This window comes from Dasypus novemcinctus, chromosome 12, assembly GCF_030445035.2.
Source record: "Dasypus novemcinctus isolate mDasNov1 chromosome 12, mDasNov1.1.hap2, whole genome shotgun sequence".
Lineage (NCBI taxonomy): Eukaryota > Metazoa > Chordata > Mammalia > Cingulata > Dasypodidae > Dasypus > Dasypus novemcinctus.
The window spans coordinates 2,075,112-2,099,380 of NC_080684.1; the positions used below are offsets into that span (position 1 = coordinate 2,075,112).

General features: G+C 41.2%; 1 long non-coding RNA gene across 3 annotated transcripts in view; it reads right to left on the reverse strand.

Moving 5' to 3' along the window:
* Positions 1 to 24,269, reverse strand: part of LOC131280542 (uncharacterized) — an 88,163-nt gene that overhangs the window by 39,565 nt on the left and 24,329 nt on the right. For all 3 annotated transcript variants that reach the window (XR_009188149.2, XR_009188151.2, XR_011650193.1), the window contains exon 3: positions 628 to 704. This is a non-coding gene — a long non-coding RNA (uncharacterized lncRNA). The remainder of the gene's footprint in view (positions 1 to 627; positions 705 to 24,269) is intronic.

Below are 24,269 nucleotides of genomic sequence, written 5' to 3' on the forward strand. Positions count from 1 at the left end.
CATGGTTAAAATGCCAATGTGCTCGGAGATACTCTGTGTCCTCCCAGCTCCCAAGGAATAAATGATGGTTGAGGTTCTCAATGACTAAGAAGATGAGGTGGCACCATCTAATGTTGCGGTGGTGCTGCTATTCCATTTTACGATACAAATTTTACCTTGTTTCTTTATCTTTCCAGTGATTTCATATAAAGAGACCTAAGCATATACCTGTATTTGATATTAACAAGTCTGTAGGAGAAGAAAGTGTCGAATGGGGTCCTATTCAAACTGACCCCTTTTGAAAATGAGATTCTCAAGAGGCAGCAGCAGATTATTAACTATATGGTAGGGGTCATTACCTCAGCAACAATTTTCCCTCCATCTATTAAGAATTTTGTAATTGCAAAGCAAAATGGGCTTGAGGGATGTATGTCCAAGCAAAGCCTGTGCCCTTCCACAGATGTCCCGATACTTCCTTATGGGGCCTTTGACTTAACCACCATTTCCCACCTATTCTTCTAAAGCACCAAGAGAACACAGGACCTGAGCAAACACTACACAGCATGATCTGATACAGAGTTTTCATTTCTGTAATTGGGCATGACTCTAAAAGCAAGCAAAAACAGTGCATATTCTGGAATCACTCACTTTTGAGGAAAAATCTGTATAAGAAGATCAGAGACTGACTGCTGGCTTTGTCTGAAGAATCATTCTGGTTCCATATGCTAGAAGAAACAAGAATTGGGGTTTGGTTAGAGAAACTGATATTCCAGGTAAAGAACTACCGTTCTTATAAGCATCGGTGGTCCCGTAAGCTGGCATGGATTCTGGGTACAGGTACTGGGGACTGTCTATGTGCAAGCCTGTGGGGGTGCTTGTGAATGTGGGGTCAAAGCAGGGGGTGTGAGTGAGAGGGGCAGTGGGTGGCATATCCTGGAATACACTTCCTAGCCTCCACATTTCACCCAAATCCAAAATTCCAGGATTAGGAATGAAACTGAACTGGCTCCCATTTCAGAGAAAGCGCTGTCCAGCTGCCCCTCAGCACTGCCCAAGGCCTGGCAGGGTTTCTGCAGGACTTGGGGAAGGGGCGATTGACTGGCCTGTTTCACACCCTGGCTCTCCCCCTCTGCTGAACTGCTCTCCTGGAATGAACCAGGCCCACCACAGCGTCTCTGGACCACAGGGCCCAGGGCTCCCTGCTCCTCTCAGAACCCACAGCTCCAGCCAGACACGGCTGCCCTGTCCCCCAAGCTCTACTCATGCCCCTCCCTGACAACGTTCCTCAGGCCACTGCGGGTTTTCCTGCACTGGGCCACATGGACACGCATAAATCTTTTCCCCCCTCCCTCCCCCAGCTGTCAACACTGTTCCAGAACAAATCTGATTCTCCAAATTTTCCTGTACTAGGGTCAAATAAAGAGATTTGGGAAGTAAAAAGAGATGAAGAGAAAGAAGAGGAAATGTGGAAATCAGAAGAAGAGAAGAAGGGAAACAAGTGCACATGGAATCCACGGCTTTCCTAGCTTTCTTTTTGGCATTTCAGGAAATTCAGGAATACTGAAGGGAACACAACGGAAGCTGCAATTAATATTTTATGTGACCATGCAAGTGAAGAAAAGAACTAGCTGATGAAAATAGACACAGGAAGTAAAGGGTGTCCTGAGAACTACACAGGGAACAGAGACCCTTTCCATACAAGCCCCTGGGGTGCTTGGCCATCCACCCAATGGCTCCTTAATTTGGAGAAGTGGGCTGGCAGGTGTCTGTAGGGTCAACATGGACAGCTTCCTCCTCCATTCCTCTCTCTGCCTTCCCAGATTCCAGAACAAGTGTTTGTGTTGCAGATCCTAGTACTGACAGCTACAAAGACCACGCATGAACTGAGGGTCTTAGCTGGAACCTCAGAGGAGCTGGTGTTTGGAGACTGAAAGAAGACATAAAACCAAACAAATGGAGATGCCTCAGGACTGGACCCCTTATACATTTTCTCTAATCAACCAATTCAGTGAAAGTCAAGTTTTTACTACAATAGATTTAAAGTGAGTTTTAGAATAAGGATTTACTTTTAATATTAGGTATTATATTAAACAATATTTAACCCTCACTAGTTTTTTTCTTAATATTGATTAATAAAACAAACACATATACAGATAAGCACCCTAAAGAGAGACAGAGTTCCCTGGATTATCTGAAGTCTGTCTTCCTGGTGGCTTCCACCAAGGACACTCCCTCTCTCATAGAACCCTCATTTAGTCATAGCTGAACAAGCAATGGTAAATTTAATACTTAGCATCTGTCCTCAGGCCAATGTCTTTCTAAACACTTCCTTTATTGAACTCTGCTCACTCACATGGAAGGGAACAAGGGAACATTATGACCCATGACCCATGGTCTAAGTGTAATACTTGGTCTTCCATGCCTTTTACACGTGGACATGAGTTGTCATGGGTATAAAATTAATGACTCCATTTTCCATTCACACGATGCACGGTTTTCAAAACCTTGATGAGATTCTAATGTTCTTACTATTATGCCACTTGGTTTTTTCTAAATGCACAAAGGATTTCTATTTTTCTTTAAAGTCCATCTATTTGACTAGAATATATATTGCCATTATAATCATTCTCATTCAGTGCTCTGTTTGAGAGCAGCAAGAGACAAGCAATGCGTGACACATGAGGGATTTCCAGTAAGATTAAATGCAGATTTCTCATCAGAAACCATGCAGAAAAGAACAGAGTGCAATGATGTATGTAAGACACTGTAAGAGAAAAACTTCAAAATAAGAATTTCACATCTGGCAAGACTGTATTTCAAAATTGGGATGAATATAGAATATTCACAGATAAACAGAAATTGAGAGAGTTTATAACAAAGAGACTAGCTTTGCAGGAAATACTAAAGGGTGTGCTCCTGCAGAAAAAAACAAAAACAAACAAGAGAGAGAGGCTTGGAAGAGAGTCTACAAATGAAGATTGTATCAGTAAAAGTAACAGAGTATCAAAAGAGTGGTGAAAATAAAGGATGATAGATAAAACCACAATATTTAGGAATGAACATAACCAACATTGCAAAGCACGTGTATAAAGAAAACTACAACTCACTGTTAATTTCAAAAAGATGTAAATAATTGGAAGGACATTCCATGCTCACAGACTGGAACATTAATGTTATTAAATGCCAATTCTACTCTAGTCGATACACAGATTCAGTGCAATCTGATAAAAATTCCACCAGCATTTAAAAAATAAATGGAAAGCAGGATTACAAAATTTATTTGAAATGGGGAGGGGTCTTGAATAGTCATCACATCTTAAAAACGATAAGCAAAGTTGGACGACTCTCACTTCCATGCACTCTCACTCTGGATTTTAACTCATATTACCTATCTGCAGGGGAAAAAAAACAGCATGGTGCTGGCATAAAAAAAGACACATAGACCAATGGAAACAACACGATGGTTTCAGAAACAGACCACCACATCTAGGGTCAAGAGATTTTTTACAAACCTGTCAAACACACCCAGCTCAGGCACAACTGTCCATTCAATAAATCTACATGGGAGATCTATAGAGCCATACCCAAAAGAAATAAAAAGGACCCTGTAGCAGTTTGATATTATTCATAAATTTCAAAAAGAAATATTGGATTATGTTTGTAAACTTGTCTTTTCCTCTGGGTATATAGATTACACTGGATTCCCAGGTTTACTTGATTCAGTAAACTTAACCTACTTGTGTCAGTAGGGCCTTGAGCACCAGCCCCATGGTGGGATGGGACTCTCCAATAAAAAGTATGGCAAGGACAGAATTGAGGGTTTTTGATGTTGCAGTTTTGATGCTGGAGTTTGATGCTGAAGTCTTAAGGTGGGGCCACAAGAAGGAAGCACAGAGAGGGAAGAGAAGCAAGCCCCAGGAAGGGAGGAACTCAGGAAGCCTGAGCCCTAGCAGATGTCGGCAGCCACCTTGCTCCAAACAAGTGAAAATACACTTTGGTGAGGGAAGCACCTTAACCTTTAGGGCCTGCTATCTGTAACCTCCTACCCCAAATAAATACACTTTCTAAAAACTAACCAATTTCTGGTATTTTGCATCAGCACCCCCTTGGCTGACTAATAAAGAATTTGTTCCTGAGGTGTGGGGAAGTTCTTTGGTAATTACCAAAATGCTGGAAAGGTTTTAAAAAAGGGCAAGGGGTATTTTTTTAAGGAATTGTGAGATATTTGGAAGAAAAGACCTATAGTGCTTGAAGAGACTACTGATAGCAATATGGAGGCTAAAGAGACTTTTGATGATGCCTTAAAAGTAAATGATGAAATTATTATTGGAAACTGGAGGAAAGGCAATCCATGTTTTAAAGTTGCAGAGCACTTAGCAAGATTAACTCCTGGTATTTTATGGAAGGCAGAATTTGAAAATGCAAGCCTGGGCATTTAGCTGAAGAAAATTCCAAATGGAGCTGGAGAACGCAGCTTGGCGTCTGCATCCAGTTTACAGCAAAATGCTAGATGAGAGAGATACGCTGAGGACTGAACTGTCAGGAATAAAGAAAACAGAAACGGATTCCGGAACTTCCAAGCTTCTGGAGATGAAGATCCCTGATGAAAGTGCCCCACTGGAGGACTTAACTAAACTAGGAACTGGTAAATCAAGATTGAAGATATACTTATCTAGGAAAGACTTGTGGGAAGACTTACTGTCTGTAGGCATGTAACCCTGCTTCCTACATGCTAAAACAAGGTTTATGAGAGAGCTGTATGAACAAAAAAAAAAACAACTCTCAGCCTGTAATAAAAAGGACAGGGGAAGGAGAGATTGAAGGAGAAACAGCTTTAAGAGAAAAATCATGGAAGCAGAGATCTGGAATTAGGACATCACCCTGGGACAAGAGAGGAACCCCACACATATGGACAAAGGGTGATTTTGCCAGCAGTTGAAGAGGGTGGATGTTCCTGACCAATGTTCTGGGAGACTTTTGCTGCCCCATGGTACAGAGAGGGTAGAACACATTCCCCAAGGAATAGGGCAGTTAAAGTCAGCACTCCACAGGTATGAGAGAGGTGGACCCCTCCCCCAAAGGTTAGAGAAGACCAGGTGGTCAAGTCACTACTCTGAGGGAGCTGAGGTTGTATGCCAGAGGTTAGGGAGAATGTTGTTTTCACATCACTCTACTAGGGGGGGTGAAGACTCTAACCCAAAGATTGGGTATGGTGTGGCAATCACCCCAACATTCCTGGAGGGAGAGATCTGGACGTCAACGACACGATGCTTGATGAGGGTAGAAACAAGAAAATAACCTTTGGACAATTCAGTGGAAAGGGCAGTTCCACACATGGACCCAAGAAGAAGAAACCATCACCTTAAGAATAACTCTAAGACTGAAATTGAATGGAGGATGCCCTGCAGCTTTACTGAAATGTTGAGGACCCATGACTCATGTTTCCCTCCCAGTTTCTCTACAATATAAGGAAAATGTTTACCCTTTGTCCATTTCTGTATTGGAATTAGATGAATTATTTTGTAAGTTTCAGAGATCTATAGAAAACTTTGCCCCAGCACAAACTGTATTTCTTTATATTGATTGCCACGTGATTTACTACTTGCATTGTAACTGACTTAAATTTTTTTTTATTGGTAATGCCTTTTTATAATTTAGAGGGTGGGGTGTAGCAGTTTGCAATTATTATTATTATTTTTTAAGATTTATTTATTTATTTAATTCCCCCCCCCCCGGTTGTCTGTTCTTGGTGTCTGTTTGCTGCGTCTTGTTTCTTTGTCCGCTTCTGTTGTCATCAGCAGCACGGGAAGTGTGGGCGGTGCCATTCCTGGGCAGGCTGCTCTCTCTTTTCACGCTGGGCGGCTCTCCTCACGGGCGCACTCCTTGCGCGTGGGGCTCCCCCACGCGGGGGACACCCTTGCGTGGCATGGCACTCCTTGCGCGCATCAGCGATGCGCATGGCCAGCTCCACACGGGTCAAGGAGGCCCGGGGTTTGAAGCGCGGACCTCCCATATGGTAGACGGACGCCCTAACCACTGGGCCAAAAGTCCGTTTCCCCAGTTTGCAATTATTCATGAATTCTAAAAAGAAATATTGGATGATGTTTGTAAACTGGTCTTTTCCCCTGGACATATGAGATTATACTGCACTCAGTATACTTGAGTAGTTAATCAAGTAAACCTCTTATGTCACTTGGGCACTGAGTACCTGACCTTGGTGGGTGGGGATTGACAGATAAAAGGCATGGCAAAGGACAGAGTTGAGGGGTTTTGATGTTAGAGTTTTGATGATGGAACTTGATGCTGAAGCCTTATGCTGGAGGCCCAAGAAGTAAGCACACAGAGGTCAGAGAAGCAAGCCCCAATAAGGGAGGAACTCAGGAACCCTGAACCCTCACAGATGTCAGCAGCCGTCTTGATCCAACAACTGAAAACACACTTTTGTGAGGGAAGCAACTTATGCTTGATGCCCTGGTATCCGTAAGCTCCTACCACAAATAAATACCCTTTATAATCACCGGACATTGTAAATCCTCACAGGGCCTACATGATGGAATAGAGGAGAGTATGGGCCATGATGTGAACCAATGTATATGAGGTGCAGAGGTGCCCAAAGATGTACTTACCAAATCCAATGGATGTGTCATGATGATGGGAACGAGTGTTGTTGGGGGGGGGGAGAGGGGGGGTGGGGGGGTGGGGTTGAATGGGACCTCACATATATATTTTTAATGTAATATTATTACAAAGTCAATAAAAAATAAAAAAATTTAAAAAAAAAAAAAAAAACAAATAAATACCCTTTATAGAAACTTACTCTGGCAGTTTGATATAATTGATGAATTCTAAACAGAAATACTGGATTATGCTTCTAATCTGATCTGTATCTGGGCATGACAGAGTTATGATTAAGACTTTGACTAGGCCACCTGATTGGGGCATTGATTCCCCACACCATGGTGGGTGGGGACTAACAGATAAAAGGCCAAACAAAGGACAGAGTTGGAGCTTTGGATGCGAGGGTTTCTGATGCTGAAGTTCGATGGTCAAGACATAAGCTGGAACCCTGGAAAGTAAGCTCACAGAGGAAAGAGAAGCCAGGCCCAGGAAGAAAGGAACCTTAACCCAGAGAAAAGCAAGCCCCATGAAGGTAGGAACCCAGGAAACCTGAGCCCTAGCAGACATTGGCAGACATTTGCTCTCCAAATAGACTTTGGTGAGGGAAGTAACTTATGCTTCATGGCCTGGTATCTGTAAGCTCCTACCCCAAATAAATACCCTTTATAAAAAACAACCAATTTCTGGCTTTTTGAAGCAGCACTCCATTGGCTGACCAATACACCAAACCATTTCTGTTATTTTGCATCAGCACGCATTTGGCTATTACAGACCCCTCCCTCACACCTTGTACAAAAATTAACTCAAAATGGAACAAAAACCTAAACATAACAGAAAGAACCATAAAGGTTCTAAAAGAAAATGTAGGAAAATATCTTCAAGAGCTGGTGATGGGTCGTAGATTCTTAAAGGAGATTAGAGAAGGACTGAGGTGGACTACTGATGTTTAATGTACGTGGAAGTTTTAAGTAACCTTACTGTAAAAAGTGTGGAAATGTACAGAATTGATGGTAACACATTATAGTGAGTAACAGACGGTATATGGACGGGAATATGGCTGAAAAGTGTACTCTAGGGATGTAAATGTCAATTAACAGAAAGCTGGAGAATCATCTAGGAACTGAATAGCACAGTAAAACCAGAGGAGAATGAGAAATGTGGTTGACTATACAGATGCAAGAGTGTCCTTTGTGATCAAGTGCAAATATAGATCACTATTGCAGGGTGGTGGGAATGTGGAGAAGCATGGGAAAAACACAAAGGGAGTGACCTATGGACTATGGTTAATGATAATAATGTAATATTCATGAATCAATGCCAAAGATGTACTGTGTTCATAATGTGAGAGGACGGAAAAAGTGTGCCAACTGTAAACTATGGCCGCAGTAATAACCTGATGATATCGTCTCATAACCTGTAACATATATACTACCACGTTGTGGAGTGTTGACAGAGGGGTGTTGAATCAGAATGCTGCATATCTGCATGATTGGTTTGTAGGTTTATAACTACCATCATAAAAATATATTTAAAAAATAACAATAGCATAATTGGAGGAAAAACACACAAATGTAAGATAAGGACTATCGCTGGTAGTAAGATTTTGATGACATTCTTTCATAATTTGTAACAAATGTTGCAAAACAGTGCAAGGTATTGCAGGAGCATTTCTGTATGGGACCCCTGTATGACTGTATGCATGTTCACATTGTAAGTTCACACCTTTTACTACACACATTGTTTACCTATGTTCACGTATGAATCATACAAAATACTACTATTATGGTGGGTTGGGGGAAAAATACACCAAACATAAGATACTTTAGTTAGTAGTAATATTTTGAGGATACTCTTTAACGACAAGTTAAAAATATTTCACAACCATGTAAGGCACTGTTGGGAGGGTGAGGTATGAGAGCCCTGGATGACGTTAAGTATGTTTGTTTTGTAAGTTCACAACTATTACTATAAACTTATAGTTTATGTATTTTTAGGTATGAATGATATACTTCAATAAATGAACAAAAATGAAAAGAAAATACACAATTCAAAAGTTCCCTGGGTACGATCAATAAGAAAATGGAGGTAAAACAGGCAAGAGTCAGTGAGATGGAAGTTAGATGAGTAAAATGAGTTAATGAGGAACATGGGGAAAAAAGGATTGAACTAAAGTTAATGGAGCCTTAGAGACATGTAGGACAGTTAACATTCATGCCAAATGCTCCTAAAAACAAACTAGCAAAACGAGTGAATAAACCAACTCAAGGGCGTTGAGTATATGACTCAGCGAATCAGTGCCAGCTTCTCACAATAAGGTCCCAGGATCACTGTCCAGCCCTGCAACCACAAAAAGAGAAAAGAAAAATTTACCTAAGTCAGCGGAGACAAGACTGGAGATAGGGATCAAAAGAGGAGGAGGATGGGAAGCGGAATTGGCCTAGTGGTTAGGGCATCGGACTACCACATGGGAGGTCCGCGGTTGAAACCCCAGGCCTCCTTGACCCGCGTAGAGCTGGCCCATGCGCAGTGGTGATGCGTGCAAGGGGTGCCCTGCGACACAGGGGTGTCCCCGTGTAGGGGAACCCCATGTGCAAGGAGTGTGCCCCGTAAGGAGAGCTGCCCAGCATGAAGGAAAGTGCAGCTGCCCAGGAATGGCGCCGCAGACACGGAGAGCTGACACAAGATGACGCAACAAAGAGAAACACAGATCCCTGTGCCGCTGACAACAGAAGTGGACAAAGAGGAACACTCAGCAGATACACACATAGAGCAGACAATGGCGGGGGAGGAGAGAGAAATAAATAAAATAAATAAATCTTTAAAAAAAAAGAAGAAGAGGCGGAGGAAGCAGCCAAGTCCTGAGGGGGAATTTACACAACCAAGAAATAGCCAGTGACAATTGCAGAAGAGTCACTGGCTAACCTCCAAGGGAGGGGGAATGGCAAACAAACACACGTAAACCGGCAAATATTTAAACAGACATTTCTTAGAAAGAAGATATACAAAGGGCCAATACGCATATGGAAAGATGCTCAAGTCCATTAGCCATTAGGGAAAGGCAGTTGAAAAGCATGATGACTCATCACTTCACATCCACTCAAAGGGCTATTATTTTAAAAATTGGAAAAGAGCAAGTGCTAGTGAGGAAGTATATAAATAGCAAACCTTATTCACGGGTGGTAGGAATATAAAAATGCACCCAGTGTGGAAAACAGTTTGGCAGTAACTTGAAAAGTTAGACTTAGAATTAACATATGACCTGGCAATTCCACTTCTACATATATTTCCAAAACAAATGGAAAAGCAGGGATTCAGACAAGTATTTGTATACCAATGGTCACCGCACAATAGACAAAAGGTAGAAGCAAATATCCTCCAACAAGGGCTGCCGAGGCTGTAGCTGCGGGAGGGGTGAGCCTCGCTGTCTGGTAGAGGCGTGGGTGGCCGCGGCCTCTGGGCTGGGATGAACCGTGCTCCCGCTGGAGGCAGCACAGCCAAGCTGCAGCTAAGGCCAGCACAGCGGTAGCAGCTGGACTGACCATTGCTGCTGCAGGATTTGCAGGCCGTTAGGTTTTGCAAGCCATGAAGCATATGGAGCCTCAAGTAAAACGAATTTTTCAAAGTCTCCCAACATCTGCCTTCAGTGGTGGCTATTACAGAGGTGGGTTTCAGCCCAAAATGACAAAACCAGAGGCAGCATTCATACCAGGTGGAAGCCCTACTGCCAATAAAGGAAAACTAAGGGATGCTCATAGACGAATTATGCTCTTACATCACCCAGGCAAGGGAGGATCTCCTTATTTAGCAGCCAAAATCGATGCAGCTAAAGATTTACTACAAGGTCAGGCTAAGAAATGAAGTAAATGTAGGACGAATTTTAACTTCATACCAATTTATGCGTATGATTACCAACTTTTTATGATAAAATACCTCAAAGTTGTAATTTGTAAGAAATGAGTTGGGACAAAGCCTTGTTGTAATTGTTTAAACTTGAGAATTTAAAATCATACTATAGACTAGGAAATTTGGAGGTTTTTAATGATAAATGTACTTAGACCATTTAAATAAAAATATTATTCATTACTCATTTAGCTAATAATCTAGTAACTATGTGTACCAGGCATTCTACAAGGGGAGGTGAGCCAGTCCCTGCACCCACAGACTTCTCAGACTAATGGCAGGCTGGTAAACAGGTAATTAAAATACAGTGTGATGTTCTGATGGAATTCGCACAAACTGTTGTAGTGATTGTTACCTTGTTAGGAGAACACAGAAAACCACTTTGTAAAAGGCAACGGCCCAACTACTTGGAACCTTGTAGCTAAGTGACACAATCTTGATAGAAGAAATTGATCCAACTATATATATGTAACATATATACATATATATATGTAACAACTACGATAAAAAGAAAAACAACTCCACCAACACATAAATGGATGAACAAAATGTGGTAAATACGTAAGACAGAATATTATACAGGTATAAGAAAGAAGGAAGTCCAGATGCATGTGACAACATGGATGAACACTGAGGACATTATATTCAGTGAAAAAAGCCAGACACAAAAGGAAAATCATCGTATGCTCTCACTGATAGCAACTAATGATACTAAGCAAACTCATGCATTTAGACTCTAGACTACTTTACCAAGGGATAGAATGGGGGTAGAGAATGGAGAGCTCATGCTTAAATTGCACAGAATTTCTATTTCAGGTGATTGTAAATGTTTGGAAATGGACAGTGATGGTGGTAGCACATTATTGCAAATGTAGTTAACTGTGCAGAATTATGTTTATGAATATGGTTGAGAGGAGGAGTTTAAGGTAATATGCGTTACTAGAAGGAAAGTTAGAAGTCAAAACAGGGTTGTTTACTGAACGCTGTTGTGGATGATGGACTGGGTTAACAATACAAATACAAGACTGTTCTTTCATGAATCCTAGCAAATATATGACACTATGACATGTTGTTAATAATAGGATGGTATATGGGAAAAAAAACCTAATGTAAACTATGGATTTAGGTATCAGTAATATCTTATTTTCCTTCATCAGTCCTAACAAAGGTAGCACACTAATGCAAAGTATCAATACAGGGATACATGAGAACAATGTATTTTTCATATGACTTTACTATAAACATACAACCTCGCTAATTATTTAAAAATTGCAAAAATTTAAGAAAGCATTAGGCTAACTGAAAGAAACCAGACATGAAGTACTACATATTCTATTATTTCATTACTGTAAAATGTAAGGATAAAGAAATTTATAGAGATGGAAATAGATTAGTTGTTAGCCAAGGCTGGGGAATAATAGAGGGATTGAGACGTGACTGTTAAGAGCTATGGGGCTTTCCTTCCTGGAGTGAGATAATGTTCTAAACTTGGTTGTGGTGATGAATGCACAACTCTTTGAATATACTAAAAGTCACTGTGGACACTTTGCATAGATTGTCTGGTATGTGAATATATCTCAAGAAAACTGCTCCTAAAACTTGGTGCACACATTGTGAGGTCCTTGTAGTTCAGTATAAGAACTTTTGATTTTACTGTAAACTGGGAATATATGGGGTTCAGTAAAGAGTAACAAGGGACAAGACCTGCCTTAGGCTTTCACAGGATCACTCTAGCTACAAGATAAGAATGGGCCACAGAGGGAAGCAGGCCAAAATGCAGACCAGGTAGGAGCTATCACAGTATTCCAGGTAAGAGACATGGTGGATTAGACAGAGCACTAGCTGTGTAACAAATGGACCACACTAATGAAAGATGTTGTTCCTGAGGGAAAGTGTGCTTGGGGGAAGGGTGGGGTATATGTCAGTCCCCTCTATTTCTGATGGAACATATATGTCATCTAAAGCTACTTTGTAAATTAAAAAACATTTTTTTTTTTGATTCTGACATGGAAGCAGAAGAATCAGTGGAGTGGTCAGGATAGGCAATAGAAATACTGAGGCATCATCAAACCCATTTCATATTTGAAAACATGGACACAGAATCCTAAGGGAGAGTGCGCTGAATGAGATCCATAAAAAACAAAGAGGACACATCAGTCTTCAACAAACTTTAAAATACTGATCCACAAAAGATAAACTATAAAGGCAAACTACTGACCAGAAAAAATATTTACAAACCTAACTATGACAAAGAAAGAACAGATATCTAGAAAATCTGGAGCTGATATATGGAACAGGTATGTAGAAAATTGGGAGTGGATGTGGCTCACGCGGTAGAAAGCCTGTTTCCCATATGGGAGGTTACAGTTTCAATGCCGATACCTCTTAAGACAAAAAAAACAAACAACAGAGAACCAGCAAAAAAACAAATAGACAACTCAAGGGAGCCAATTTGGCTCAGGGGTTGAGGGCTGCCTTCCCACTTATGAGATCCTGGCTTCAATGCCTGGACATTGTTCTAGGAAATTTAAAAAAACCCTCATATCTAGAATATATTAAAAGAATTTCCAAAATTCAATCATAAAAACATTAGTATTAGAAAGGACAAAATATATGAACAAATATTCCTCCACAGTAGATATATGGATGGAAAATAAGTACATGAAGAGATGCGCAATATAATTGGCAATCAGGAAAATGAAAACTACACCATTATGAGGTATAACCACATGTAATCAAGACAAAAATAAACTGACAATACCAAATGCTGGTTAGAAGGCAGAGAAGCTAGATCTCTCATGTATTGCTCGAAGGGATGTAAAGTGGTATAGTCGCTCTGAAAACTAGTTAGCAGTTCCTTGTAAAACTAAATATACACTTATCATACAGCCTGGCAAGGGCACTCCTGCACGTTAATCACATAGAAATGAAAACTAAGCCCAACTAAAGCATGACTTTCTTCTTTGAAAAGATTAATCAAACTGATAAACCTCTACGCTAACCAAACATAAAATAGAGAAGACACAAATTACCAATACCAGGAATGGAAGAGAGGTCATCCCTCCTGGTTCCATGGACATTAAAAGGATACCCTAGAAAGTGGATCTGGTCCAACGGATAGGGCGTCTGCCTACCACATGGGGGGTCCTTACCCATGGGGACCTGGCCCACGTGCAGTGCTGATGCACACAAGGAGTGCCATGCCATGCAGGGCTGTCCACCACGTAGGGGAGCCCCACACACAAGGAGTGTGCCCTGTAAGGAGAGCTGCCCAGGAGTGGCACCACACACATGGAGAGCTAACACAGCAAGATGACACAACAAAAAAGAGACACAGATTCCCGATGCTGCTGACAAGAATGCAAGTGGACATAGAAGAACACACGGCGAATGGACACAGAGAGCAGACACCTGGGGGGTGGGGGAGAGGGGAGAGAAAAAAAAAGGGTATTCAAAGACGACTATGAACATCCCTACATCCAATAGTTTGATAAGTTAGATGCAATGGCCCAAAACTCCTTGAGAGATACAAATCATCAAAACTAATACAAGAACAAATGTATAATCAGAATAGACCTATAGCCAGTAAAATTTTGAATAAAAAAATCTATGACATTTGAAAAAAGAAAGGACCAGGTTCAAATGATTCATTCTATCAATCATTTAAGGATAAATGAAAACAGTTCTCCACAATCTCTTTCAGAAAACAAAGGGAACATTTCCTAACTCGCTCTAGGAGGCCAACATTACCCTAATCCTAAAACCACATAAAGATATTTTTAAAGTGGAAAATTGCATACCAATATGTCTCATGAACATAAAAACAAATTTTCTCCCATTGTCTGGCAATGTCCGGCTGACTAGAGGTCCCTGGAAGGAAAATTCACATGACAGTACATACCTATCTTTATTATTATTATCAATCTTTCTTATTATTTTGTATTTGGTGGGAAAAAAATACATGCTCATATTAACAAAAAATCAAATGCTGAAGTGAGTACACAACTAAAGGTAATCCTCTCTCTCATCCAGCCCCTGCTCCCAGACGCCACTTACCAATTTCTCTCACCTCCTTCCATGAACAGATCAGCCAGGTATAAGCATATATATCTGTGGTTGACTGGACATTCCATTTTTTGCGCATTTTAAAATTTCTACCCAAATAACTAAGTTATTCAGGCATTAAGTCAAACTTCCTTAAGTAAATTTCCATAACAGACCTAATAACGGGACAATATAACATAAAGTCACATCAGAATAGCCTTAGTGGAACGGGTGACATGAAAAGGGAGGACAACAGACATAACCCAGGACTGCCCTGGACAGGTGGGAACACACCACGTTAAGGTACAAATCCGGGCTCTGGAGTCCCCTCGGGTCCACGGCAGACACACGCGCCACCTCCCACTCCAGCCGCCGGGACACCCAGTGGAGTAAAGGACAAGGAGCGCAGATGAAGGGGGGCTCCCTCAGTGCACAGGGCTCACACCTACCACAATCCTCCCAGGTGCGAGCTCAAGGCGGCCTAGACCTGAGGAGCCACAGCCGTCGCCCAAGGCCTGGCGCTGAAGCCTGGACACCACCAACTGCCAAGGCCTGCAGCCCGGAGCTGAGCATCATGGGAGGAGGGGGCAGCTTCCAGGACCACCCACATGAGGCCCCCCCAGACCCAGGGACAGCCAGGGCCGAGGGACTGCGATGGCCCCGCCCACCTCCTGGCTCAGGCACCCCAGGGAACAGACGCTGGACCAGCTGCACCATTCCTCAGCCTGTGCCTTGTTTTTCATCTTTACCATTCTCCATTTAAGACTTTCAGTCCTTTCTACTTTTTTATCCTTCTCTTTAGACTTAAGCATTATCTTGTCACCTTACTTCGTGGAGATTACATTTCAATCTTGAACTCTTTTCCCATTGTTCTTATTTTCTTCTTCTCATTCATTTTTTTTGGGGTTTTTTTTTTCCACTTATGATGTATTGTCATATATTATTTCATTTTCTTAATGCCTTTCATATTCTTTTCAGAAAGTATATTTCAGTACATCATGTAGGTCATGATGAAGAGTTTTCATTCATTTGTGGTGGGATATACTGCACTTATTTCTTTCGTATTTGAATATAACATGAATTCTTTTGTTTTTATTCGTAGAATTTTTTAAAATTATGGATGATAGTGAGATTCAAAACAACTTTTCTAATCACATGGGTCTACTTTTCTTTCTAGATTTTTAATAGGATTTTTTAAAGGATGAAAGCTTTCTTCATTGTATTTCTGCATTCTGTACTTCTACCACTCTTATAAACGGGTCCTCACTCTCATTACTTCTATTGTACCTTGTGTTATCTATTTTCTTTCTCCCACTGACTACTGAATATTCCTCTTACATGTACTCCTCTCTTGAAGAGAAACATTAACACATTGCCAAATATAGTCATTTTCTAAACATGTTTGCACATTTTGAAAATCAGTTATTTGTAAGTTATTTAAATGAGTTACACTGGATTTCATGTCTTATGTTTTATGTGTAAATGGACTGTATTCCTACAATCATTAGCTTTTAGTTTCTATTTATGTTATAATGAAATTTTTTCTCTTTATACTTTATGTTTGAGTCATTTGGCCAATTATTAATTTTCTCTTCAGCTTTTTTTTAAGATTTATTTTTTACTTATTCCCCTCCCTTCCAGCTGTCTGCTCTCTGTGTCCATTCACTGTGTGTTCTTCTGTGACTGCTTCTATCCTTATCAACCGCACCGGGAATCTGTGTTTCTTTTTGTTGCATCATCCTGTTGTGCCAGCTCTCCATGTGGGCGGTGCCATTCTTGGGCAGGCTGCACTTTCTTTCGTGCTGGGCAGCTCTCCTTACAGGGTGCACTCCTTGAGTGAGGGGCTCCCCTATGCCGGAGACACGCCTGCGTGGCATGGCACTGCTTGTGCACATCAGCACTGTGCAGGGGTCAGCTCCACACGGGTCCAGGAGGCCCAGGGTTTGAACCATGGACCTCCCATGTGGTAGGTGGATGCCCTATCCACTGGGTCAAGTCGGCTTTCCTTCTCTACAATTTTGTATCAATCTTGTCATACGTTTTTTTTTGCTCAAACATACTGGGTGTTAGCAATGGCAGTTCATATTCAGCAAATTTTAAAAAACTGTCTATTGCTTTAGATTCACAATCACATAGGTTCAGTATCATTTATATCTGGACTATACAATTACCACCATATGGCATTACATCTGTCTTCAGGAATATAAACCAATATGTTCAAAATAATCTTTCTGTTTCCCATGGTCCTCAAGGATAATGGTTAATACTCTCATTGTTAAAGTTAAAAGTACTATTTTATAAATAACCTCTAGGAAGAAATATTCATTTAATGGGGTTTTCTCAATTTTTAAAGTTTAAGAACACATAAACATGCCAGGCATATGGTCATGATCTTATTATTAAAACTTGAACACATGTACCTTAGTAAGAAGTAATTCAAAACCATAAAAACGGATTTCTTCAAATATTAGCTCATATCCTCGGATTTCAGAAATGCACTCACAGGCACCCCACATCCTGGGGACTTTTTGCTGCTCTCTGAGGGGACGGTCACTGGTGGAACTCATTCCACTCTGTGCACAGCTGCATCGACATGACCCACTGCTAACATTATACTCAAAAGAGAAAGCCTGAAAGTCTTCCCATGAGGGCCGGAACAAGATCTGTCAGCTCACGTTCATCACTGCTATTCAACATCGTAATGGAAGTTACAGCCAGAGCAAATGGGCAAGAAAATACATAAAATCATCCAAATTGGAATGGAAAAAATAACTCTCCTCATACACAAATGACACAGTGTTTTAAAACACAATCCCACAACACTACTGCAACAAATAAAGACATTAAGTAAACTTGCATTGTATGAGATATACACTCAAAAGCCAGTTTTGTGTATATAGCAGAAAATAATATGAATTTTTTAAAGAAAATCCATTCATTTGCTCTCTAACAAATAAAATACCTAAGGATGAATTTAATGAAAGGGTGAAGCAGTTGAACAACTAGCAAACATAGCCCAATAAAATTTTAGCAAGACCTAAATATATACCAATACATCTACTTTTCATGGATGGTAAAACTCATACAGTTCTAATATCAAGACTACCCTAAGGTGTCTGCCCTGCTTCCTCAGGGGGTCTTTCACTTTACCACTGTTTCCCTTCTGTGTTTTAAAATCACCAAGCCATGAGCAAATACAACACAACATGGTCCTCTCCTCCTCATGTTTTCTTTTCTGCCATTGCAGGTGACCTTGAAAGCTAATGAAATCATTTATGTAAAAACCTTGAAATAAATGGTTTATAAAGACAAAGTTATGTATTGTCTCAAAAAATCTTTCCATAGGTGACTTATAAATTACAGAAAGAAAATTGGTGAGTTTGCAATGGAGAAACTTGGCACACTCCACCTGAACCAAGTGCTCAAAATCCACTTCATCAGCAACTACACAGACTGACATGAGGTGCCCCCTAATGTGAAGCATCTAAGAAGGACATAATGTTCTTTCTGTGGTATTACTGACAAAGTGCATACTCTTAAATAAAGAAATAAAAACCTCAAAAAGGAAAGAAAGCAAATGAAAATGGCAGCTATTCTGGCTCATCAAAGTATGCTGAGAATAACTGAGATAAAATAGGGGGCTTCCTGCAAGCTGTAGGCTGGAGACCTAGCCTGGTCACAGCCTCAAAGGAGGATGTGGACATGATGAAAGACTTCCCATTCAGGAACTGTCCTTCTTTGCAGAGTCTCCAGGAATGGATCTGTCTGCTTTCAGGGTTACGGGATATGCTGTGGGGAGGCTTAAGGGAATCATGTGAGTCTCTGTGGTGTGACTGTGAGACTATGTGTGAGCTTGTGGGGGTCTCTGTGTGCATTTCCCCAGGTGAGATGGACTGCTCAGGCTCTAGTGCTCCAAGGGGCAGGGCCTTAATGTGACCCCAGGCGTGTGGCTCCAAAGCTCTGCACTACAGACCTGCAGGCATCACTCAGTCATGGGAACATTAGAAACCATGCAGGGAAGCAGATGTGCCTCAAGAGATTCAGCTCCTGCCTACCATATGTGAGGTTCCTGGTATGGTTCCAGGAAGCTTGCATGAAAGGCAGGCTTGGGAAACTGACACAACAAGATGATGCAATGAGACACAAGAGGAAAATACATAACAAGATACACAACAAAGCAGGGATAAGAGCTTCCCGGTGCCTCCTGAAGACGTCAGCAAGCTGGCACAGTGGGCAGCCACAGCAAGCTGACACAACGAGATAATGCAACAAGAGACACGAGAGGAAAACTATGATGACAGAAACAACAAAGACCGGAAACAGAGGTGGCTTAAGTGATTAGGCAAATCCCTCTCACGTCAGAGGTCCCGAGTTCAGTTCCCAGTGCCTCCTGTAGAAATAAGAGCAGACACAGCACGTTTAAACAATGAGGGCATAGAGAGAAAAAAGGCAATGAAAATAAGTCTTTAAAAAAACAACAAAAAGGAAAGAAAAACATCCACCACAAGAACAAAAAAAGAAACCACAAGGGAGTTCCTCCCTCTGTGCATGTGTTTACAATTACCTGAGTCTACAGAGAGATCAAACTATCCACCTTTATGAGGTGGCCTCCAGATCTCAGGGCCTAGGGAAGCTAGCTGTGCACACAACTTCAGACTCTGGCATTAGTTCCTGACGTCCAAAACTAAAAGAAAGCCCACATGACTCTGCTTATAGCAGTTTGCTATTACTGATCAATTCCAAAAAGAAATATTGGATTATGCTCATAAATTGGTCTTTTCCTCAGGGTATAATACATTATCTAGGATTCAGAAGTTTACATGATTAAATAATGATCAAGACTTGGATGGGGCCACATCAGCAGGATGTTGCATCCCTGCCCCTTGGTGGGTGGGACTCACAGAGAAAACAACATGACAAAAGACATGGTTAGAATTTTTGAGCTGGAGCCCAGGAAGTGAACACACAGGAGATCATCGCCAGAGGAATAGAGAGAGCTCCGTAGACACAGCAGAAGCCCGAAGGAGAGGACAGAGATGTTTGCCTGATACTCTACAGCTGACCTCGTAGAGAGAGGCAAAGCCTAGAGAGCCTTCTAGTCTAGAGCTGACCTTCTGGTGAACACACAGGGGCTGGATGTGGAGAGAAATGAACCCCAGGAAGAGAGGAACCCAGGAAGCCTGAACCCAGGCACACATCGGCAGCGATCTTCCTCCAGCTTGTGGCAACAGACTTTGGTGAGGGAAGTAACTTGCACTTTAGAGCGTGGTAAATAAACTTCTACCCCAAATAAATAGCTTTTATAAAGACCAACAGATTTACGGTATTTTGCACCAGCACCCCTTTGGCTGACACTGGGTTCAGAGCCCAGTTTTTAAACAACAACAGGGAAAAGACTAACAATCCAGGATTAACATAGGATCAAAGAGGAGAAATAACACACAGCCTCCCACCACCAAAGTCCAACAAAAAGAAACAAACTGAGCATCTGAGGAAACTGCATCCTAATCAGTTGCCTAACATCAGCAAAAATTTACAAGACAGCGAAAAAAAAATGTAACACATGGCCCAGGAAAAGGAATATAATAAAACCTCAAAAGAAACACAGGATTTGAGAAAACTAATTAATGAGATGCATACACAGTTCCAAAATCAAATTGAGATGAAAGAAAAATATGGCGAAAGAAATGAACGAGATCAAGAAGAAACTGAACAAGCACAAATGAAAATATGAAACCCGAAATAGAAAAGTAACAGAGCTAATAGGAATTAAAGACACAATAGGTAAGATCAAAATCACATTAAAGACATACAGCAAACTTGAAATAAACCAGAAAGAATAAGTGATACCAAAAGACAGAAGAGCTGAAATTGCAGAGAGAAAAGAATGGGGAAAAATGAACACGGGTTCAGAGAAGTTGAATGACAACTCAGAAAGTAACAACAAACATCTCATAAGAGATCCAGAAGGAGAAGAGAGGGGAGGGGGGGGAAGGAATATTTGAGAAAATACTAGTTGAAACTTTCCCAACTCTGTTGAAAGAAATTAACCTACATGTCTAAGAACCCCAGTGTATCTCAATCATAATAAATCCAAATTGACTTATTCCAGACACATACTACTGAGAAAGTCAAACGTAAGAGATAAAGAGAAAATTCTGAGAGCAGTAAGACAGAAGGGAACCATTATTTACAAGGGACACCCAGTAAGATTTAGTACAGATTCCTCATAAGAAACCATGGAGGCAAGCACACAGCACTATGATAAAATTAGGAGACCAAAAGAGAAAAACTGCCAGCCAAGAATTCTGCATTCAGCAAAACTGTCCTTCAAATATGAAGGTGGGTATATAATATTCACAAGCCAAGAAAAATACAGTTCACAATAAAGAATCCATCTTGCAGGATATATTAAGGGAAGCTTTAGAACTTGAAAGAAAATGGAGAGTGAAGCTTGGAGGAGGGAAGGGAAGAAGAGAAGGAGAATGAAAAAACTAAAAAGACAGACCAAAATGTTATATGACATATGATAACCAAAGAAGAAAATGGTGGAAAGAAATAATGCACTTACAGTAATATCACTGAATATGAATAGGTTAAACTCACCAATTAAGAGATATAGGGTGACAGGATGTATTAAAAAAAAAATGAGTCAGTCGTATGCTGCGTAACAGAGACCCACCTTAGACTCAGGCATACAAACTGCCTGAAAGTGAAAGGTTGGAAAAAGATACTCCATGCAAATAGTAACCAAAAACAAGCAGGATTAGCTACGCTAATATTGGAGAAAACAGACTATAAGTGCAAAAAAGTTAAGAGAGATGCAGAAGGCCATTAAATATTAATAAAAGGGACAAGCAATCGGGAAGGTATAACAGACATAAATATCTATGCACCTAACCAAGGTCCCCCAAAACACATGCAACAAACTCTCAGAAAATTGAACAGAGAAACAGGCATCTCTACAATAATCACTGGAGAATTTAATAAATCTCTCACATCATTAAATAGAACTAGAGAGAAGACCAACAAGGAAATAGAGATCTGAAACAGTATGATCAATAAGTTAGACCTAACACACATATACAGAACACAGCATCCAAACACAGTGCATTATACATTCTTTGAACATACCCATGCATCCTTCTCAAGGATAGACCACATATCAAGGCACAATACAGCACTCAATAAATATAAACATAATCAATTTATGGAAAGCATCTTCTCAGATCATAAGCGTCAAAATCAAACTCAATGACAGAGAGAAAATGGTAAATACATAAATGTATGTACTCTAAACAACACAGGCCTAAATAATCAGCGGGTCAAATAAGAAATTGCAAGTGAAATCAGTAAAGGTATTCAGACAAATGAAAGTGAGATCACAACTTATAAGAACTTATGGGATACGGGAAAGGCAGTCCTGATATGGAAATTTGAAGACTTGAAAGCCTATATTAAAAAAAGAAGAAAGAGCTGAAATCCAAGAATTAACTGAACAACAGAAGAAACTAGAAAAAGAAGAGCAAACCATCCGCAAAGCAAGCAGAAGAGGTAAGAAAGATTAGAAAAGAATTGAAGGAAATTAAGAAAAAAAAATAGACAAAACCAAACGCCAGTTATTTAAGATGGAGATCAGGAAAACTCACAAACCCCTACCAAGATTAACAATGAAAAAAAAAGAACCTAATAAATACAATTGGAAATGAAAGAGGGGAAGTTATGACTGATCCCACAGAACCAAAAAGGATCATGAGAGGATATTCTCAGAAACTGTATGCCAACAATATAAACAACCTAGATGAAATGAGCAAACTCCAAGAAAAGCACAACTAACCTCCATTAACACTACAAGAAATAGAAGAACTTACCAAACCAATCTCATTTAAGGACACTGAAACGGTCTTTAAAAATCTCCCAACAATGAAAAAATCCAGGACCAAGTCATTTCACAGGTGAATTCTACCAAACATTTCCAAAAGAATTAACACCAAGTGATCTGCAGATTAAATGCAATGCCTATCAAAATCTCTGCAGTCTGTTTTCTGGTTTTGTTTTGTTTTTTGTAGAAATGGGAAGAGTTGATCCTCACATTCATATGGAATAGCAGGAGGCCCCAAATAGCAAAATCAATCTTTCAGAAGTTGAACAACTCTATAACAAGCACACGAAATCAGGATATCATCACATGTTATACAGCATAACATATAAAGAACTAGAAAAACCTGATCTGTTCTCCAGGGGAGAAAACAATCAGCAGATTCGGCCCCAAATGAACCACAGGAGGAATTCTTAGCCAAAGCAGTTATTAAGTGTCTGCTCAATGAGAAAGGTCAGTCCTCTTGGAAGGAAAGAAAAGATAGTTCTGAACAAAGAAACATAAACAATGAAAAGACATAAAAAGAAACTTTAGACCTACATATAAAACATCTCAAATTCAAGGACAACCAGCAAGACGGTGGCAGAGTAAGGAGCTGCTAAAGTCAGCTCACGCTGCAGGACAGCTAGTAATCCCATAGAGCTATCTACAGCACCCGTGTGGGGGCTCCGGGAGACCAGAAGAGCATCCTGCAACACCCCTGAAAGCATGGAAGGAGGCCACTGCCCATCTGCAGAGAAGATTCCTAAGTAAAGCTCTCCATGTCCTGGAGGCGGGCGCCCATCCTCCACTGGCAGCACAAGCTGTCTCAGGAGCTATTCTGCAGCAAGAATTGGAAGCTCCACTTCCCAAAAAAGGGGGAGGAAGAAAAGATGGGGCACCAGCTTCAGCCACTGATTAGTAAATTCAGTGGGCTAAAGAATAATCCCTAGAACGGCTAAAATTTGAACCTGTCCTAGTCAGAAAGAGGCTGGTAGCCATCATTTTAACTCTGCCCCTGGTACGAGGGGAAATTCACAGTGGTGGTAGGGACAGGCTTCCTTCCATCCAGACTGGACTGCAGCTCTAGCCTAAGCCCCAGCCCCCCTCCAGCAGGGAGGAAGCTGGGGGGCCTGCACCAGCCTCTCCTGGAAACACAGGCCATGCCATGGAGGCCAGTGATGATCCTACTCTGGCTGCCTCAGGAGCTATTCTGGAATTGGAAGCTGCATTTCCAAAAACAGGGAAGGAAGAGATAGTTGGCATCGATTTGAGCCACTAATTTGAACATTTCATGGCCTAAACTATACCCTTAAGAACAGCTGAAGTTTGAACCCGTCCAAATCTGAGCGAGGCCAGTAGACACCATTTTTGACTCTGCCCCAGCGTGAGGGAAGCTGGGCTGGCTGAAAATAATAGTAATGGTGGCGTCCGCATTCTTCAGTGAGATTGGCCTGCAGCCCTAGCCGAGGCTTCAGCCCTATCTCTAGCAGGGAGGAAGCTGGTGAGCCCTGCACCACCTCTCCAGGTAGCCGCAGGTACATTCAGCTGGCAGCCTGAATCGTGGGAAGTCTACCGCGGCAACTACTATCACTTTGCACAGGCGCAGGAAAGCTTGTTACCCACACCTGCAGCTCCATCCCCACCCCAGGCAGGGGAGAAAGGGATTGAAGCTTTATCAGTCTCTCTGGGGGACCACAGACTAGGTCTGCACGCCTTCAATTATTACACACAGCTGTGGCACTATCTCTACCCAATCAAAGGAGAAAGATGGGAGGAGCTTCAGTCCCTGAGGTAATGAGGGCAGCTTGAGACCCCACAGCTTCCAGCACCAACTACATCCTTGGGTCCTACTCAAACCAGCAAGGGA